This window comes from Camelus ferus, chromosome 3, assembly GCF_009834535.1.
Source record: "Camelus ferus isolate YT-003-E chromosome 3, BCGSAC_Cfer_1.0, whole genome shotgun sequence".
Taxonomy (NCBI): Eukaryota; Metazoa; Chordata; class Mammalia; order Artiodactyla; family Camelidae; genus Camelus; species Camelus ferus.
Genome location: NC_045698.1, coordinates 74,997,608 through 75,020,053, shown reverse-complemented (window position 1 = coordinate 75,020,053; position 22,446 = coordinate 74,997,608). Strand labels below are relative to the sequence as shown.

The 22,446-nt window shown below is 37.1% G+C and overlaps 1 protein-coding gene across 5 annotated transcripts in view; it reads left to right on the top strand.

Moving 5' to 3' along the window:
* Positions 1–22,446, top strand: part of PJA2 (praja ring finger ubiquitin ligase 2) — a 266,836-nt gene that overhangs the window by 140,069 nt on the left and 104,321 nt on the right. For 4 of the 5 annotated variants that reach the window (XM_032476481.1, XM_032476477.1, XM_032476479.1 and 1 more), the window contains one exon: positions 6,047–6,153. The gene's annotated coding sequence lies outside the window, so the exon portion shown is untranslated. Of the gene's footprint in view, positions 1–6,043; positions 6,154–22,446 lie in introns of those variants that run through there. The other variant, XM_032476480.1, reaches the window with a different exon arrangement.

The window sequence follows — 22,446 nt, the reverse complement described above, 5'->3', positions numbered from 1 at the left end:
TGGTCAGAACCTTGATCTTGGATTTCCAGGCTCCAGAACTGTGACAAATAAATTTCTGTTGTTTCAATGACCCAGGCGTCAGTATTTTGTAATGGCAGCCCAAGCAGACTAATATACCACTATTAGGCAGGGAATGGGGCCTAATCACTTAAATCCAATCGGGACCAGGGTTAAGTTTCAGTAAGATTCAGTTCACTTCTGAATTAGTCATTTTCCCTGTACGTGACTATCCCAGGCATTTCATTGCAAGCATGTGGTTCTTTGGCTCTTCATTACTGAAAGCCTGCAGGAAATACATTTGGGGCTCCTCCAGTTTCCAGTGCTCCACAAGATTACCAGAGCTTTGCTGGTTGCTCTTCTTCCAGCAGAGTCCCTCCACATGGGTCAAGCCCAAGCATCAGTGCATCACCCAAATTGACAAATGCCCCAAGAGAAAAATAGCTGACGATCCTGAGGTCACCTCAGAACTTTCCTCTCTCTCTAGAAGTTTAACTCATTTAGCCTTCATTGCTTTCACAGCTCCCTGATGTTTCAAAAATAACTTTGGCAATATTTTCTGTTTGTTCAAGTAAGAGTATTGGCCTGTCACATCCTGCTTAGAAGCAGAAATCCTTCTCCACATAACTTCTATTATTTACAACCCTGGCCTTCCAGAAGGATCTAACTGAACTGGAGGGAGATCAGGATAGTAGAGTAGGAGGACACTGAGCTTACCTCCCTCTGGGAACATATCAGAAGTACATCTACATGTGGAACAACTCTCACTAAAAACAGACTGGAGGCTGGCAGAAAGGCTCTTCTACAACCAGGGCTGTAAAAAAGATCCATACAAAATCAGGTTGGAAGGGAGGAGAAGCGATCAGGTTGGGACCTGCACCCTAGCAGGGCACACAGAAGACAAGGGTGATATCATGGGCTCAGGGATCCTCCCCGAGGAGTGAGACGTCAGAGTCACATGTTAGTCTTCAAGTCCTGGCGTCCTACACCAGGAAGACCAGTCTCCTTAGCTAGTTTGAAAACCAGTGAGACTTATCAGAGAGGTGGAATAAACTAAGATTCTACGGGAGAGGAGCACACACACACTTGTTTACTCCTGAAATAAGGCAGAGGAATGGCCTGGGTAATAAAATAAATAAACTACAAGGATATATTGTACAGCACAGGGAATATAGTCAATACTTATGGAGTAGAATCTATAGAAATATTGAATCTCTGCTGTATTGTACACCTGACACTAATACAATATAGAAATCAACCATAATTTTTAAAAAGAAATCTAACTGAACTAACATATGTTTATTGGAATGAGTGGATAAATAAATAAATAGAGCCAGTTTGCCTGCTTCTTAATCTGGGTCAAGTTTGCCACTTTCTTGGGGAGGGCAAAGTAGACAGTGGTATTCTGGTGATACAGCAAAAGTACTACGGCCAAGATTCAGAAGCATGTAGCAAAAGGGATGTTTTTGAAGCATGAACCGATCAGACCTAGGCCGTCTAGATTCCTGATTCTCTGTCTTTATTTTCATTAGTTTTTACTTTTCAGAGTCTCCTCTACAACCCCAGATGGGAAGTAATGGGTGATGTATTTGCTTACTGGCTTACCATATGTCTTCCCAACTAGACTCCATGGGGGCAGAGACTTTGTCTTGAATGCTATTTCATCCTAAGAATCCAGCACAATGCCTGACCCACACAAATCATTTGTATAAATGAATGAATAAATGAATGACGATTGCAAAGTCCTTTCACAGTCTGGCTTTTTTAGCAGATCAGCCTTACTAAATACATAAGGTAGAAGTAAAACTGTGGAACTTATTGACAATAACTAACATAGATATACAATATGACTTTTAGAAACTTGAGAAGAAGCAATTTAGCAATCAATAACTTTGATCTAAAAGTTACAATCTCAAGGATATATTATGTTTTACCATCAAAAATAATAATAATTTGTGAGATTACATTATCCTAGAATCCCTCAAAATAAAATCCTGTCCATCGAGTTAGAACTTCAAAGAAAGTAAATCTCAAGGAAAACTTCAAAATGCAGGCAAGTTTGGAAACATTTTCAACTTCCAGTGCTAACTATAATTATTGGCCACTTGGAAACTGGCATAGGAACTTCATCAATAGCTCTATGTATACATACCAATGCCAGTAAGATCATACAAACCCAACCAAGGACAGAAGTTATTTTGAGGAAACTAGAGTTAACCTTATATAATGTTTATTACTTCATTTTTCTCCTTTGGAAAATATCCTTTCACAAGATCTTTATGTAAAAGCAACATAATTTTCTTAAAAATTGCAAGGCTATATGAAATGATTAATTCTTACTAAATATCTGAAGAAAAACATCAATTTTAGGATGTCTGTAGGCGAAATAATAATAATGAAAAATACTATAATGTGTGAACACATACATTTTATTTATATGTTGTTGAAAATGTTCAACAGCAGGATAATTGGCCATAGGGGATGATTCATATTAAATAATCAAAAAAGTCCATTCCCTTGCTATTTTATTTTCTGAATCAATTACAAATGAAGCAATCATGAGAGGAGCCACAGAACATGGAATAAAGCTTATAGGCTGTGAAATAAAACAGCTATGAATTCAAGTCTTTGCTCTAGTGTTACTGGTGACGTAACTAACTTCTCTGAACATCATTGTCTTCATTTGTAAAAACAGGAATTATTGAGAGAGCTCAGAGGAGTCATCTGTAGTATAGGAGAGTAACTTAGGGTTAACTGGTAGAAATAAAGGAGTTGATCTGATAAGGGGGAGGAGCTGTGTAGATGAACCAGAGCACAGGGAGAGACGAAGACAAAACAGGGTGAGAAAGAGGCAGAACAATGGCATGATTTTCATTCTTTTCACCAAGGAGTGGGAAATCTCAGGAGCAAAGTGGGACTCTGGCCAGGCAGAAATAAAGATCTTGTTCAAAAGTATACAATTACGCCCTCCAGTCAGGTTGCCCTGACAATAGAATCCTTGCTTTAACATAACATTACAAAGAAAACAATTCTTTGTAATTGAATTAATGTTGCCTTAAGAACTATCTGGGAGGGAGTTTGAAAGGGGATTAGATTACAGACAAAAATTTATGTCAAAACAGAGAACACGATTATGCAAGAAGGGGTTACCTTGTGTCTGAGCACTGGGAAACATCTGGTACTGCTACTCCTCGGAGCTGACTTTGGTGAGAGTCAGGGGTAAATAATAAATCAGGTAGTGGCCACATCTACACTTTGACACCTAGTCTAATCAGAGTGCTGCTTGAGAAGGAAATCCTCCTAAATTGGGAGCCCTGGACTTGGAAATAGCAGGTTGTAGACGTTTGCAATACCCAGGCCTCCCCAGAGGGCTCTCTTAGCCCCTTACAACTGCTTTGGAGGATAGGGTCTGCCTGGAGGAGAGAGAGCAGAATGGATCTCCAGGGATAATGATGCCAACCTCATAGGGTGTATTGAGTTAACTGAGAAACTTATTATAAAATTACATAGCATATTAGTGCATAACAAGTTTGGTTTCCTCACAACCTAAAGCATTTGTCATGGGTTACACATCGACTTTCACTTAAAGTTGTTTTCATGTTTTAACCTTAGCCCACCCTTCAGGGTAATATAAGATATATGGGTTTATATGTTGCCAAAATCAGACAAGTCAGCATTTTTGCCTTTCAAACTTAGTTGAAGTTTAAACTGCTTACCCAAAATTTAATCTATACTTTTAGGGGCTTAAGAGTTTTCAGATGAAAGCCTTAAAATATCACAGAGTTTTTCTAGAGTGAAGAAACAAAAAGCACTATAATAATTGACTTTCTTACTCCTCTCTGCCCTGAGACAGTGAGAATGTATCTTGCTAATCTTTGTGTACAAAGCCTGTAGTTCCTTAAAGATTCTGTTGTTGTTGCTGAATGAAGGAATAAAGAGAAGAAGAAAAGCCAATTGAGAAACGATATCTACTTTGGGGATTTCAGATATAAGGCACCAAAAACCTTTACTTTTAAAAAATCGTTCTTCCCTTTTCAGTTCTAAATATTAAGCAAGCCATACAAAACAACATGCTCATGGAATCTCACTGAAACCTGAAGTATTCTTCAGGAAAACTAGAAGAATTAAAGAGATTATGAGAAAGAGACCAGAGCATGGTGATAAACTCAGTGTACCATATTTATTGGCTCATTTTAAACGGCTGTGATCTTTAAAAGATTGCATTTTACTATAGCAACTGAAAATGCCATTGACTATGTAAGTATTTAACTATTTCTGGTCTCAGGATTTCATAACAGAGTTTGCTTTTCATCAATAAGTTAAATTTTATAAGTCAGGCAGGGAAAGATAAATACTATGTGACATACTTATATATGGACTCTGAAAAATAATACAAATGAATCTATATAGTGTAGACTCACAGACATAAAAAAACAAATTTATGGTTACCAAACAGGATGAGAAGAGGAACAAATTAGGAGTGTGGGATTAACAAATACAAACTACTATCCATAAAACAGATAAGCAACAAATATTTACTGTATAATACAGGGAATAATATTCAATATCTTATAATAACCTATAATGGAGAATAATCTGAAAAAATATGTGTGTATATATTAATTTAATTAATTAATTTTAATTAATTTCTTCTAAGTCCAGACCTGGTCTCTCATCATTCATGTTTAAATTCACTTTTGGATAAATTATTCCTAAGTATTCAGTCAGCTTGTATTATGTTAGTGATTTACACCTAGCTTTATCTCTCTCTCAAGTTTATCACAGTGTGGCTTGCTGTATATTAAAATTTGGCTCTGCAGGGAGCACCATGATAATTTGGCTTGTTGCAGGAAAGGGAAATATGTGGTGTAGATAACATCATTGGGAAGTTGTGTGTTAGTTTGCTTTGAGAGATGAGTCTAATTCTCCCATGTATGGGGCTTAATTGGATTTTAAAGTTTGCTATTGCTAAAGCACAGCTGTAGAAAACTTTGGGGCCTAGCATAAGCTTGTCTTTATGTTATTAACAGATAGAGAGATTAAAATATTAGTCTAGTTAGTGAATTTGTCTGCTTATGGACATACTTCATGGTTCATGACACAGATAGCAAGGGTCAGTAGAATTGTCACATCAGCAATGCTGCCTCCAAAAGTTTCTCAAGGAAGGACATTAGCGCCATGTAGAGAATGAGAGAAATGTGGATTTAGAATTATAGAACTGAATTTGTGTCTTGTTCCTTGTTACTATTTGTAGGGCCCTGGATAATTTACTTAACCATCATGTAAGTCTTCGTTTCTTTACCCATAAAGTGAGAGTAACAGCATACATCCTACTTAACAGTCTTAGTCCATTCAGTCTGCTACAACAAAATACCAGGGACTGGGTGGCTTATAGACAACAGAAATTTATTTCTTAGAGTTTTGGAAGCTGCCTTTCCAAGATTATGACGCCAGCATGGTCAGATGAGGGCCCTCGACTATGTTGCAGACTTCTTATATTCCCACGTGAAGAAAGGGCAGAGGGGCTCTCTGGATCTTCTTTTATAAGAGGACTAAACTCATTTATTTGGGCTTCACTCTCATGACCTGACCACCTCCCAAAGGGTAGACTTTCATCATTTTTGGAGTTAGAATTTCCATTTTTGAGTTTTGGAAAGATACAAACATTCAGACAATAGCACTAACTTAAGGGGCCAGTTTGAGACTCAGATGGTATAAAGCACTTACATTACACTTATTCATCCCCATGTCTCTCCTACAAATGAAATGCCTAACAGGCTGTGCCTAGTTCAGCTTTCTAAGTCTCATTGCCTAACCCTGTGCCTGGAAGTCAAAGTATATTCCACAAATGTTGGATGAACGGATACATCAATGAACAAATGATGAAACTGAAGAATGAATAAATGAATGATAGTCAAGGCATAGGTAGAAATATTGTTCAACACTAGCTCAAGGACATTGTGAGACTGAATAATATTTTAACAATATCTCAGAACTTAGAATCCCTGTATCTAATGCTGTATGTTTTTTTCTGGGCTTCTCTTAGTAGAAAAGAAGATGAATATCAGGATTTGGGAAGAAGCGCAAATCTCTTAGTGAAGAAACAGCCAAGAAAATTACTTGCTCTCCTAGTGCAAAGAGGGACACTAATTAAAGGTAAGACATGGGCAAGAAGTGGAATGGAGAACTTGTATGAATAAACTGTATCATAATTAACACTTAGTAATGTATCTAAGTTTTAGAGGATGACTGTCTTGTTGCAGAGACCCTTGAGTTATTTAAAGTATTTCTGAAGAAAACCTTTGAAATCCCTGGAGATGATGTTTTTAACCTTTTTATAAAGATTCTTTCCAACCCCATTCAGAGTCTCTGTATAGGGTTCTATGATGGAGCATATACGATCTGTTGTCTAGGAAAATGAGAATGGATTTAGGTAAACCTGAGACGATCCTGCCTATTTATAGTGACATCAGTGGTGGTGGTGGTGGGAAAGGAGATATGCTGTGGAAAAATATTCTGCATGTGTGATTATGTGGTTTCCAGAATTATGCACTCAGTTTTTTATTTCATCTTTGTTTACTCTTTCTTTGTTTAACCATTTGCAGTGAGGAAAAATAGCTCTCTGATTACTGTTTTAAAATCATGGCAAACATAGATGCCAATATATATGCAAAATTTTGTATACATGTTTGAACTGGGGAAGTAAATATTGCCAGGGGAGGAGAGAGGTGTCGGAGGATTTTGATACAGTACCGTAACATACGATATTCTTCTTGGTTCTATTACTCATGGCTGTAACTACATAGAACGCATCATAGAAACATCCTCACATGTTCATCCAGCCACAAGTACAAGCATGAAGCACATTTCCACCATGAACCTCTGCAGTTTGTGTAGGGGAAAAGAATACGGAACTAGGAAGACGTCTCTGACCATGATCACATTTGGATTTTCTCTGAATACCATATAAGAGGAGGCTGTTTCTCAGCTTTGTGCCAATGATTTAGGACCTGGAGGCAAGGGGAGAATACAGAGACTGAACCCTGGTTTCCCCTCATTAAAAATATTCTGTTTTGGCTTTCCCACCCAGAGTACATGGAAGAAACCAAAATTAGCACTACAATTTCTAAACTGGTAGTAAAGCTAATAGTCTACTGTGGGATGGGGCAGGATGGGGATCTTCATTGCCCCTTCCCATTCATAAGCATAAACACTGGCCCTGTAGGTTTGCTGGGGAAGACAACCGGTAATGAACTTATTACAGAAATAAACACAGCAGTCCAATGGAAATGGGCAAAGAACATGAGCTGAGAGTTCACATATACTCAAAAAGCTAATGGCTTTTAAATACATAAAAATAAACTAGATCTCTCTGATAAAGAGTATCAAACAAAACTACAGTGAGATACCATTTTCATATGGCAGATATGAAACCCAGTGGAATGGTTCAATGGTTCAGTGGTTCAAACCAATGAAATGGTTCAACCCAATGTAATGGTTCAAACCCAACGAAATTGTTCATTGGTTGGATGTGGATCAAGGTGCTATTGTAGTGGGACAGAGACTGATAAAATTCTTTGGAAGTCTATTTGGAAATGTTTACCAAAATGTAAAATGAACATAGAAAAATTCATAATGCACACACATCTCTAGGATTTTTTTAACATATATAATCACCCTAATGTACAAAACCATATGTATGATGATACAGATCTTCCTTGACTTATGGTGGCATTACCTCCTAATAAAGCCATCGTAAACTGAAAATATTATAGGTTGACAATGCATTTAATATACAACCTACTGATCATCATAGCTTAACTTACCCTACCTTAAATGTGCTCAGAACACTTACATTAGCCTATAGTTGGGAAAATCACCTAATACAAAGCCTATTTTATAATAAAGTGTAGAATATCTCATGTAGTTTATAGAATGCTGTACTGAAAGTGAAAAAGAGAATGATTGTGTGGGTACAAAATGGTTGCGAGTGTAACAATTGCTTACCCTCATGATCTTGTGGCTGAATGAGAGCCACGGCTCAGTGCCACTGCCCAGCATCATAAGAGAGTGTTCTACTGCATATTGCGAGCCCCGGAAACAATCAAAGCTCAAAATTCAAAGTATACTTCCTACTGAATGTGTATGGCTTTCGTGCCATTGTAAAGTTGAAAAATTGTAAGTCTGGGACCATCTGTATTCATTATAGCTGTGGGTTCTGTCCAGCAGAAGTCCCACCAGGGTGGAATGAATTACTTGGGACTCTGTGTAAAGTCAAGAGAGCGAGAGGGAGTCGGAGACCAACTCCCCAAGCCTCTCAAACACTCCCATATTTATTGTACACAATCAAAGAGAAGATCACAAACAATTGTGTCATGGAACACAGGAGCTTAAGGAAAAACAGGATTGGGTAGAGATCATAAATTCCACAATGGGTACAAAGGCTTAATTTATCCTCAGGGCAGTCATGAGGAGAGGGGAATAAGGTACATTCTTCAGATATAAGAAGTTGATTACAAAACAGACCACCAGACCGCCAGTTTCTTGTCTTGGGGGTCATAGACTATCTAAACAGCAGAAAGCATGCCCAGTGTTTATAGCTGAGGGCATGGGTCATCGCTTTGCAACAAGCAGAGTAAACCCTGAACTATGGACCTATGCTTATGATAAACAAGCCATGTCCTGCGTTTATAGCAAGGGACACACAATGGCTTTGCCACTGCGGAAGCAGCCCTAAGCTAAAACCTCAAATATACAAGCAAGTCATTGTCTCTGCTTTTTATGGCAAGGAGACAGGAGTGCAGATGCACAGGCGCCTGCTAGCAAAGAAGTTACTAAGCGCATTTGTTCTTCACAAGTGGCTGGGGTCTGTTACAGTTTATTAACCCAATCATGGGCTCCCACAGTAGCAATGAATACTATTTGTAAGAACAAAAGAATGCAGACAATCTAAACATCTGACAGTAGTCAAATACTTAAATAAACCAAATGCCTGTGTAATAGAATATCATGCAGTCATTAAGAAGGAGGCTCTGATTATGACTGACTTCCAAGATGTTTTGTTAAATGAAATAAATTAGATACAAAAGAGTGCAGATATTCTGCCACATTCTCCTGTTCACCATTCTCCACCCATACTGGCCTTGCTGTCTTCTAGGTTTGCTGAGCTCATTTCAGCCTCAGGACCTTTGTATTTGCCATTCTTTCTGTCTAGAATGTCTTGCTAATTTTCACATAGTTGTCTTTTCTGCTCATCTTTCAAGTCTTAGTGCAAATTCCTTCTTCTTAGACCAACCTTCTAGTTCCCAGTAGACTTATCTTATTGAAAGAATTAGCCTATTTAGCTTGAAACTGTGTAATATGACTAATATGTTGGTGAGATAGAGTCCATAATAGCTAAGAGTGCCGCACCCTGTCACTTGTATTGAGTTGCCCTGTTTGAATTTCTTCATAGGACTTAGCAGTGTTAGTTAGGAAACATCTTATTTTAGAAGTTGTTTTATATGTTTACTTCTGTCCCTTCCCTGTTGCACACACTCCAACTTATTAGAATTTAAGCTTCTTAAGGACAGGAATTTTGTCGTGTTCATCCCTATGCCACTAATATTTAGAGCTGTGCCAAATACAGAGTAGACTTACAATAAATATTGAATGAATGAATAAAGGAAATACCCATATATGCAAAAAATATCTCTGGAAAGTACTGAAGAGAATGTTAGGCTGGTTATTCTAAGGAACAGGAAAGACATTCATGTTCTAATTTGAGCATGAGAGACAAACTAGGTGAGACACCATGCCTGACTCAGGTCTATTTGATAGGCAAAGTGGGGTAGGGCTTTTGTCAGCCTATCAGTATAATGCCTCCTTAATAACCTTCATTTTATATTCATACAAGAATTGCATACCTGCTACAAAAGCAGAATTGTAGTATTTGCAGGGGAGGGTAAAACTCAGTGGTAGAGTGTGTGCTTAGCATGCGTGAGGTTCTGGGTTCAATCCTCAATACCTCTGTTTAAAAAAATTAATAAATAAAGTTAATTACCTCCCTACCAAAAAATATACATATGTGTGTGTCTGTGTGTGTACATATACACATATGTATACAAATACATATATACATATACATATACATATACATGTATATATATATAGAAAGGAATTGTTAGAAGCCATTTCTCAGCTCCAAGCCCACCTTCTATCCTGGTGGACTGGGATTGCTCAAACTACATCTCCAAGACTCCCTTACCATCTGGCTTTGTATTAGGTTCTACCAGTGGGAATTAAAGAGGATTATTGGAGGTAGTAAGGAGGGGAGAAGAAGCTTATTTTGTACTTCCTGTCAGTAATCTTCAACAATAGCCCACAGCTGGCTACAACTTCCACCTTTTTCCAGCGCTCACAGTTCCATTCTCACCAAGCTGCCTAGTAGTAGCCAAGCTGAGACCCTTGGAAGCCCTAGGAGGAGGCACACTGCAATCTCTTACCAACTGTGCTGCTCCTCCTGAGCCCTGGGAGAACCCACCTGGCCATGCCCCTCCTCAGAGGTTCCAGCACCAGAGGCCCAAGCACTAGCTCTGTAGGGCCCTCCTCCTGGCTCACAGATTCTGGTTAAAGGCCTCTTTCCCATACTCTCCACGCATTGAGAGTTGTAGCCACTTCCTACTCTCTGTAATATCTGGGTACCTCAGCATCCTCCTTTTGCTCTTTCAGCCTTCTGACTGCTGCATAGCCGGATCCCTCTAATTCTAACTATTAAGGTTTCTGTTTTCCTTCTCGGAAGGAAGTGCTTGTTCTGGGTCTTCTTCCCTTGGTCTGTATTCTTTCCCTGGGGTGATCTTTTTCTAGTTTGACTGGTTTATATCCCTCAGGATGCATATCAAACTTCCTATTTGCTATTTACATCTTAAAGTCTAATAGACATCTCAAATTTAGGTTGTCAAAAAATAAACTCCTGGTGTACCAGTCTATTCCTCTGTTAGCGTTCTCTGTCTCAGTAATGGTACCTCTACCCATTCATTTGTTCAATCCTAAATTCTAGAAGTCATCTTTGCTTCCTATCCTTCCCTGATTATTCGCATCCAGTGCATCAATATGTCATGTTGTTTCCACTCTTTTCCTTTCCATCTCTTATGTCATTACCCTAGTTTAGATTAGATTATCTGTCAGTTCAGTTCCCTTCTAAGTGGTCTCTATCTTTCAACTATTGCCTTCCTAGAGTCGATTTTCTACATCATAGCCATAATATTTTTTTTAAGTAAATCACAAAGAAAATGAAATCCAGACAACTTACCATGACTCTATAGGATCTGGTTCCTGCCAGCACTTCCCACCTCATCTTCTATCATGGTCTGTTTGAATTACCTGTACTGTAGACTCAGAGACCTCTTTTTTGTCTCATTCCACATCAAGCTCTTTATAGACTGAGATCCTTTGAATTCACTGCCTCTTCTACCAAGAAGCTTCTTCTACTGTTTGTTTACATGTCATCCTCAGGGAGGTTTTCCTAACCACCAATTCTAGAGTAGCCTTCGTCCCTAATTTCTCTCTATTGTAGAGTCCAGTTTATCTCCTTAATACTCTTATCTTGTTTATTGGTCCTTTCCTTTGTTTGTTGTCCAGCTATATGGGGTAGTGGCCATGCTATTTACTATTGCAGCCCCAGCATCTCCCGCACCTGGAACAATCTCTGTTCCCCAAAAAGTGCTCAGTAGATATTTGCTGACCAAATTAATGAATAAATGTTTTTAGTATTCTCTTGTTTAAAATACTCCAACATCAAAGTATATAACATTTTCCACCCACTACATTGGAGTGAAAATCTATAGCATTAGATTTGTCTTCCACCAACTATACTTTCCTATCACACTTCCTAGGAAATGCCTTGAGTAAAAGCAGCTTAGAGGATCAAGACTTGATAACATGGCTAACATTTTCTTTGGATAAATAATACATGAATATAAGTCAAAAATGAAGACACACCAGAATGTACAAGATTTTCACAACAGCAAGATTCATGGCCTTTAAAAATATGTAGAACAAGATGAAACAAATGTTTTCAGTAGATGTTCAGGTGCTCTTTTCTAAAAATAACATACGTAACCACAAATCAATGCTTAAAGCCAGATGGTTAATGAAGGCCAGCCAGGAAACTCCTATAATTCACAGTAATGAGTATGATAATGAGTTCCCATTATAAACCAAACTGCAATGTGACACACTGTATCTGTTTCAAATAAGAGTAATTTGATTGTTTCATATTTTTCAAAGCTCCAAAGCTTAATTTATGGGCAAAAATGTTAGAAAGTCTGATTGATAGAGCTAATCATGCCCGATTAGCAAAAAAGAAAGGTGGCCTAAATTTTATTAATAAGACCTATTCTAATGTCAGATGTCATTAGAAGGAAAACAATATTCCAACTCAAATGAAAATCTAGATCTTAAAAACATGAAAGAAGTCCCTTTACTATGCTTGAAAAGAAATGTTTTTTCTCCAAATCTTTGATGTCTTTATAAATAGGACCCTACAAAAGGTAGGTTCTGTTGAACTGAATGCTTTAGGGACTTGGCCACTATGAAAAGATGCCAGGGATTAAATTTTATTATAGTGTCAAAAAATGTTTATTTTTACACTTAAAATTCACCTTGATCTCAGAGAAGTAGTCTGAAAGGGCATTCCCAGTTATCCACAGTGACATGGGCAGAATATGACATTGCTTTGCAGACCATTTAATATGATTACACAGACAGGTTCTGCTCTTGAGTGACATGTTGCACTGGGCCTTCTTGTGAAAGGATGGAATGTTAAGGGTCAAGAACTGAGAAAGCAAGGGCTCTAATACCCATCATTATTCCCATCTAATGTGAGGTTGGCTGCCTACACATCATATGTTTGGAATACAAGCTGTTATAATTAATGTGTATGTTTGATGTTCCATATTTTTGTGTTATTTTTATTAAACTATCATTTGCTCTTAGAAATTCTAAACCACATTTTTCCCCCAAATGTGACAAGGCTATAGGCAGACATGCTTGCACAAATTCTGATCTTTCAAGATTTCTGAGTCAACCTCAATTATATTTACTGAGGCCTGGAGGCTTATTTTCCAAAGTGTGTAAGACAGAGTCTCTGATATGGAAACGAAAAGATAAAATTGAAGATTTGAGTACTATATTGAAAACTGAAGAATTAAGTAAATTTAGCCTTTTTCTACCACTCAGCTCCCCACATGCCAGGCCTTCACTATCCCAGGAAGAGATTAAAGGTCTCTATAAAAATAAAACAGATTCAAATGAAAGTTCCAAAGATGCTAACATCAAAATTCCTTGAGTAAATAACCCAACTTGATCACCCTAAATGGAGCTCACAATCTTTAAGGCCCATTAATGCACTCAAAGGGACCAGTGAGCTATTTAACATACCTCAAACTATGAAAAGACAATATATGTCAAATGTGAGAAGACAATAAAAACATATATGCATATATAATTATATATAAAGTATTAAAACATATGAGATGACAACAATACTATAAAATGAGAGAAGACAACTAAGGGTTATCAGACATTGGAAGCCAGCATACAATTTGAAAGGTAGAGACCAAAAACAAATAGATTTAAAGCAACTTGGAGACAACAGAGATTATGCAGGAAAAAGGAAACTTGAAAATAAGAACAAAACAGTATTAGTATCTACAGAGAGATGAGAGATTATGCAACCAAAACCATGAACAGGATACTATAGTAAAGAAACAGATTACAAAGAAGAGCTTTTACAAACAGAAAGCATTATAACTAAAAATGAAAACTCAATAGAAGGATGTTCAGGAAGACTCAAGAGAAATTTAGTTAACTGCTGAAGAGTGAGAGGTCGAATAGCGATTAAACACATAAAAAATGAAGCAAACGAAAACAATTATAACTCCAGGGAAAACACAAAGTTGTACAGGAAAGGAGTCGTACTCAAAGTTTACTACATGTCTCAGCTAAAAATAGTCATGACATTGTACTAATATGCAATATTAATTTAACCAAAATTACAATATAAATCTACTAGAAGAAAAGGGAATGAGAAGACTATGCATGTGTGGAGAGGGAAGGAAGGAGGGAAGGAGAGAAAGAGAGACACATAGTCTCGTCTTTATAGTGGAAAGCCAGTTAACAATGCCAGAAACTGATAGCATCTGAAGCTAAATGACAACATAATGACATGAAAGACATGAAAGCAATTAATTCTGGGGAGGGCAAAATGTTAAGGAGTGGAGCAATGCCGTGTTTCATAGCAAACCATGGAAATTAGATATTGTATATGATTAACCTTAACAAAAACAAAAACTAAAAGGAAAGGAGGATGAGGCAAGGGTGGAGGCAGTGACAAGCCTCAGTAACCAGTACACACAGGGGAAAGAGATCCAGGTTGGTAATGGCTGGTCCATCCTCGCGTGTCTCCACACCGGTCACACTGGGAAGAGAAAATGTCAGTGACCACGTGGTGAGTGGAGGCACATGACAGAGTACAAGAGTCATCAGTAGGACTTAAGGATTCTTGGCCTCCAGACATATCTCGTTTGTTAATTCCAGACTCTGCCTCTACGTAAACGGGTGACCTTGGACAAGTTAGCTAGGTTCTGCAAGCCCTGGCAGCCCAGCTGTTTCTCATTCATTTTGAATTCTTCACAGCTTGTAGCAGACAGCTTTCTAGAGAGTAAGCACCCAGATGCTTCTTTATAGATTATTTGGATTGCTATTCTCTTTGGGAAAATGTTCCCTATATTTAAACAAATATGTAAAATACATTTTTGTAGGATAACCTGTTTAGAAACTGATAAGACAATAGAGATTGTTCCAAGTAATCACCACTTGGAGTTTAACCCAAACACGGCCAAAATGCTTTTAAAATTTCTCTGTTGTACTTACCTTCAAAAGCCAAAATAGTTTTTAAACTTTTTTGACTGTATTTTGAATTACATACATCCTTTTTATTGAAAACTTAAAAAATACAGAAATACATACAGAATCAATGTTAATCCCACTACTCAAAAATAATCTTAAAAGTTTGAATATACATTCCAGTTTTTTATTTATCTATAAATGCTTGTATTCTCTGTTGGCTCCTTCAAATTGGCGATTATTTTTTCCAATTATTCAGAGGTGATACTCATTAAAAGAAATACCCAAAGAACAGAACATACAGATGATGAAGAATGCACGCTGGTTAGTGTTGTTTTACATAATGAGAAAAAATTGAAGTAAATATATAAACATAGATGAATAAAGTGAATCTCAATGAAAAGCCTAAGGGAAAAAATAGCATTACTTTTTGTTGAAAAATAAGCATTATTTTTGTTTGTTGTTTTTAATTCTCCTTTACTGAAAAAGAACACAACTGGATTCTAAAAGTAGCTTGCAAGAAAAGCTTCCTTCAACTGAGGTCTAAAAGTTCTATTCAAAGATTAACCATTTCAACACAGAGATGGGTATTCACAGTGTTCGCACTGAGGCAGGACAAGCAAGCTTGAGTTATACCTTTTCAGGTTAGGAAAGAGGTGGTTAAAAGTTAGACACAGCTGTTACAGATAACCTACATCAAGTCCATGGAAAAGGCCAATTGTCTCCCTCAGAGACACTGGAAGTAGGGCTCTGCTCCCCATAAATCTTTTCAGCCTCTGGAACGCCCTGGAGTTTCACCTTGCCCAGCCCCTCAAACTGAGGTCATCCTTAGTGATTTACCTGGAGCACTCCCTCAGCCCTAGGTGGCACAGAGACGTTCCTCTATCGCTAGTATCTTTGCTTCATCCGTGACCACCTCCCAGGTCAAGCCAACCTAGGGTACTATTGGAAGAAACCAGGCTCACACTGCAGTGAAAAGGTGAGAGCTCCTGTTCTTGTGCCTTCTGCACAGTCAGAGCAACAGAAGGCTGCACATTGGGAGCTCAATTTCTAAGGTGCAAGGCTGTGAAGAGATGGGCTTGGAAGATGTCTCCCATACTGTCTTTCAACCTCTGTGGATAACGTTGAGGTTTCTGAGTTAAGTAAAATTTGGTCCTACGGTTAAACTTGTGGAGAGGGCAACATTTGTCTTCAGTTTAAAAAAAAAGAGAGAGAGAGATCCTTCAGTACCTGTTCCATTTCTACATGCCATGCCAGGTATTTTCATATTTCCTAGCTCATTTAAATCTGACAACATTCCAGGGAGGTGAGCTAATTATTCCCACTTTAACAAATGAAGGAAATGAGCAAAAAGAGAGGAAGTAGTATATCCAGAATTAACCAGTTAGTAAATGGAAAAGCCAAAATATAACCTTGGGTCTTATTAATTCTAAAACTCTTTCAATGTACCCTCCCCTTTTCTATTTGTTTATTGGTGTTCCCTCTTTTCTGAGCTTTTCCTGTTCAAATTGACTTTCAACCAGCTATCATATAAGAAGGGATTTTATAATATAATTACCTCTTTTTAGTTTTGGTTGTATTTGAATATGAAGCAACCATGGGATGAAATTTCAATGGTGAAACTTTAGATCAGTGACAGTTTGATACAGGGTGTATTTTAAGATTATAGTCTCAGAAAAGCTGAGATTTCTAGTGGGATGCCTAAAAGTCTCAATTCTACAAGGTCCTGAATTCAGGGGCCACATGTTTTTGTCCATCTCTGTTGTAGTAACATGGACAGAACATGGTTGAAAAATATCTTTTGATGATAATGATGAAAAATTTTGTTAGGTTTTCAAGAAAAAAATACTTCTGAAGGAAGTGATGGTAGCAGAATAAGAATTCCTTTGTATTCTTGTGAACATTAGTATAATTTGCCTCTTTTTCCAGCCTCCAAAAATATCATATAAACATAAAACCTCACCTATTCCTCTCAACCCTTAATTCATTAAGAGGAACACTCAACATAATGGAGTAGTGGAAATGAAACATTTTTCTTGTCACCAGATGAAGAAAATATATTATGCAATCTTCTTTGAGTATATGTTCTGGTAATGCTGAAAGAAATTGTGTATTAGAAGTAGAAGTTTTAAAAAAAAGTATTTTTTCTTGGGTTTACACAGAAAAATTGTTAGCTCAGAACTTACATTGAATATGTAACTGAAAAGTCAATAGAGCAGATATTTAGCACCCAGGGGGAAAAAAAAAGAATACTTGAGATCTAAACCAGCAGAGAGCATTTGGTTATCATCCCCAACAATCAAAACAAATCTTCACTGAACATCTAGTATGTATAAACATACAAACTAGACAGTGGAAGATAAAAGGTAGAAGATCTTAAAATCTATTTTGGGATACAGGCTATGTCCATCTACCCACTTACATGATAAAAGTGACCAAAACAAAGTGGATACCATTTTACTGAATGTCTTTCATAAATGACCTCACTGTCTCCTACGTCTCCATAATGTTATAAAATTATTCCTGCTTAAGGAGAGTAATCTGTTGTATTCTTTCACCTTTTAACTTTATTTCCTAGCATGGAAAATAAAACCAGGGTTTTATCACAATAATTAATAAATAACTACTTTTTACTTTTTAAAAATTATTTTTATGCTAAGATAATTTTAGGCTTATAAAAGAGTTGAAAAACAGTACAGAGGTTCGGCATGCAGCTTTCCTTCTTGCTAGCACCTTACTTAACTAAAGAGATAAAGGATACTGATCGCTTAACTATGAAATACCAGTTTTTCTACTAATGTCCTTCTTTTAACATTTCAGGGTCTAATTCAGGATTCCACACTGCATTTGGTTTGTCATGTATCCTTAGTCTGCTCCAGTCTTTGACAATTCCTAGTCTTTTGTCGTCTTTCATTACCTTGAGGCTTTTGAAGGGTACTGGTCAATTACTTTGTAGAATGTTCCTTAACTTGGATTTGCTTAATGTTTTCTCTGCTTGGACTGAGATTATGCATTTTTAGAAATGTATCACAGAAGTGATATGGCCACCATTACTGTATCACATCACGGGTACCTGATACAGACATGTCTTATTATTGGTGAAAGTATTCTTGGTTAAGGCTGTGTCTGCCCAGTTTCCCCACCACAAACCTAATAGTTTTCCCTTTATAATCAATAGGTATTTATTTACATATAATAAGAGACACTTTGAAATTATTCAAATGTCCTATTTCTCCTTCAATTTCACCCACTAAGCAAATCACTTCTGAGGAAAAGGCAAATGTAATCCATACATAGGAGACCTCCTCCAGTGACACCAAAAGCCAGAAGGGACTGGTGGCTGCTAAGCTAATCCTAAACTAGAGAATCTTAGAAATCTTAGAAATGCTAAAGGCAGAGCATATGAAACAAAAACACCATCAAAAAGGCATAAACAATTTGCCATTAGTACCAAAATACCTTCTCTTTTCAATAATTGAAGGGCACAGATAAAATAAAGAGATAAAATGTGTAGAGAAACAGAAAGAGTTCCAGACAGATTCCATAGTTTTCATAGTTGCATTATCATTTGTATTTCTTAACTCATTTTCATATTAGTAAGTTATATGGTTCACAGATGGTTTAAAAATACCATTTCCAGTGTTCCTTAGATCAAGTTTGTAAGAAGCCATAGGCTTTAGGGTTTCTGAGCCATTAAACCTTGGCAGACTATTGAATGCCACTTGTTGGATTGGTTTATTAATTTTCCCTCAACATTCAGTTATAGCATTTCAAAATCTGTATTCAAGATACATTGTAAAATATGCCTTCCAAATTATTTCTATAACAACTGCCCTAGCCATAAGAGGCAAAAAATTCATGAACCCTGTCTTTGCGGAATGGATTTGACCCTCCAAGTGTCCCAACCACACTAACTGTGGCATATACAAAGGAACATCACTATCAGCTAGTTTATCACACCAAAAAAGCAATTTGAAGTTAATTCATATAAAATACCAAAATATCTATATTATTGATGAAACAATTATGTGGTTTTTTTCTGATTCAATAATAACATCAATAGCCAATATATATTTAGTACTTTTTATGTGCCAATCACTAATCCAGCTACACAGACTATCTCATTGAATCGTCACAGCTTTATGAGATATCAAGAAGGATTTGAGACTTTTACCCTACTTGAAAGTTAACAAAGTAGCCTACCATAATTTTATGGATGCTGGCAGAGGGCAGGAAACTCTTGGGTCAAAGATGAAAGACTTCATTAGCCACAGAAATAACAATAACCAGAGTCTCAGCATTTTCTGGGGCCAGTTCTCCAAACCCTGGTTCCCACAGGACCACACAAAGAGGGTCAGGTGACACGAGCACACATAGTAGGTGCATTACAGCAGAGAAGCCCTGAAGTTAGGGAACCTGAATCTTTTTAAATGGACAGGAAGCATGCCACTATTTTCTCCAGAGGGAGACACTGTCTTTCACGGGTATTTACTACACAGATATCCTTGAAGAAATAATCCAGAACAAAGGCAGAAACGTGCCTGTGCTCGCAGGACAAGAAGAAATGCAGGGCTCTTATGGAGAATTGTCTCACAACATGATGTCGGTGCTGTAATTATTCCCTTTACAAATGAAGAACTTTATGCTTAGAACTGCATGAATTTAAGGAGCGATTCAGAGTTGGGTTGGGTGTAAAGATGTACCTAAGGTAAACTTTTTTTAGGTGTTTTGAAAAATAAATAGTGCTTTTCTCTCTGTGATGTCATTTTTTAAAATGTAAACATTAAGTTCTATATATAATTTCACACCTACTTGCTTAAGGAAGAAGTATGTCATAGTAGAAAAAAAACAAGAGCCCTGAAGTCAGACATTGTCAAGTTAAAATTTTAGCTCTGTACTTACTAAGCTTTCTGAGGCTCAGGATTCTCATCTGTGAAATGGGAATCCCTTGTTGAGTCATTGTAGACATTAAATGAAATCATGGATGTGACACTCCCAGCACAGAATTCTGTCACATAGTAAGTACTCAACAATAGAGATGGTAGTGAAGACTTACAGAATGATTGTAAGCAAAGTCCCCTTAACTTTTGCTGCTCTCAAAATTTGCAAAACTCAACAATAAAATCAAGAGATTTTTAAGCCTTGTTTTTCCATGTAAAAGCTTTTTCAGGCATTGGGGATGTGTCATGTTGAATTTAGCTTTTTTTTTGTTCAGATTAATTTTAAACATGGGGTGAAAACTCTTTAAGCTGTCAAAGCATCAGCTTTTAGCATTAGAATGGATGTTGTTCTTTTAAAAGGTCTCCTAATTTTTTTAATGACTTGGAGCAGGAGAGCTTGTCATTTTCCCTAACATGATATGAATAAAATACAAATGTATGGTGGAAACTGGAGTAGGGAGGAGCTCAGTAATCTACATTTGCCATGATGTGTGTCCTAGTGATCAACTCAGAGGGCCCTGTGTCTTCACATAGGAAAGTGTGCTGTGTTACAGACAGCTCTGTTGATCTTTCACGTGGAGAGGCGTTGGAAGATGAAACTGCATTTTACATTAACTTAAAAGTTACACCACAGCCATTAGATAAAAGCAAGAACAATTGCCTGCTCAGTGGGCAGGCTGCTGCCGAGGAAGAAACACACTCTTCAAACAGTTGTGTTTTTCAGCTTTGGCAGATGGAACAACACATTCTTTGGTGAGTTCCTCCACCCTGTAAAATTTAATGATTTGCCCTCCCCACAGATTGCTGAACAACTTATTGTCCGCGATAACTTGATGTTGATTTGCTTTCGAAAGCCTCTCAACTTTAACTAATAGTTGCAATCCAAATTAACAATAACCAAGAAAGTATGGAAATTATGGGTGCGTTCTGGTAATTCACTCCAAACTAAGCTTGTTATCTGCATGAAATACAACCGTGGCTCCATGAATAATTCTCAGAAATGTTGAATTTAAAATGAGCACTGGGTAGGATAAACAGTAGTTGAATAATACTTAAACTCCACCATCTGTTATTCTAGTATTTTAATGGGAGCTGAATTTCTTTTATTAGGTGTTTATTTGTGATTCTTTCTGTATAGATTCGTTTCTTATGCAGAGAGAGATCCATAAATTGGGGAATAGTAAGAGTTATGATTCAGGACAGTTTTCTGTTAACAGTAATTCTCTTAAAGAGAAACACAATGTCACAGTCTCAAACATTTCCCAAAGGGGTACCTGAAAAAAAATTGCCTTAATTTAGAGTCTTTATTTGTGAGATTCTATAAAGTTGGTGAGTGTAGAAGGAGGGAGTTATTCAGGTAGTAGGGAAAAAAAGAGTTTAGGTAAAAATTAGGGGGGATAGTATAGCTCAGTTGGTAGAGTGCCTGCTTAGCATGCATGAGGTCTTGAGTTCAATCCCCAGTACCTCCATTAAAAACAAAAAATAAGTAAATAAACCTAATTACCTCCCCCCAAACAGCAATAACAATAAACGAACAAACAAAAAAACAATAAAACTGAAGTTCAAAAAAATTTTTTTAAATTAATGACAGGAAACAAACCAAATAATTAATAGTAGGAGACAAAGGACAGGATCAAAAAATAAAAACAAGTATGCAGTATTGGTCTTTGGAAGAAAAATAAGATAAAGAATATTTGAAAAATGAAATGGGTATCATGAAAGGAAGATTTAATGAGCTCATCATGCTGGAAAAAAATCAATCAATGCTATTTCCCCTAAAATGTTATACTAAGCTATTCCAGTGACCTCATGTAAAATTTGCATGAGAATTATTTTTCTTCTTCCTGATGTGAGAAATACAATAAAAAGTTACATGGAGGGAGCAGGAGACCATAATAATGACATTTACATAGCTCCTTCCTGTTTACCAAAATACTTTCACATGCAGTAGCTCCTTTGAGAGACGCAAAACTATTTAAGATAGGTAGGAGTGATCTTATCATTCTTATTCTATATATCACCAACAAGCTCAGCCAAGAAGTGACAGAATCTTGAAGTCAGTTTTATTTTTCAAAACTCTCAACTTTAATTGTTACACTTCTAATTAGCACTAACCAGAGTGGCCAAGGATATTCTGGGTATATTCCAAGTAGGACTATGATCTGCTTGAAATGTCCCTTGCTTTTGACTCCAAATTCAGTTCTTATTTACATACCACCTAAAGAAATCTGGCTCTGCCACCAACTGAAAAAAACACCCTGACGTCGTCCCTTAACTTCTCTAAGCATCAGTTTCCCCACCTAACGTGTAGAGAGTAGTTAAATTTTACAAAGCACTTTTGTATCCATCCTCTCACTTAATGTACACAGCAACTATATCCGGTCAATATTTCTACTTTTTAAAATAAAGTAAATCTAAATTCAGAGTTGGTAAATGGCCTGCCCAGGATCACACTGTCAGTAAATGTTAGATCCAGGTCTGAACTCAACATCTCCAAGCTGTGAAATCTAGGATTGGGTTAGATGCTCTCTAAGATCTCTAACAGTTCTCTCTTCTCTCTCGTCAAAGACTGACTGGGAGGATCTCTTATTATTTACATATCAACAGTATTTTACTGGTAAAT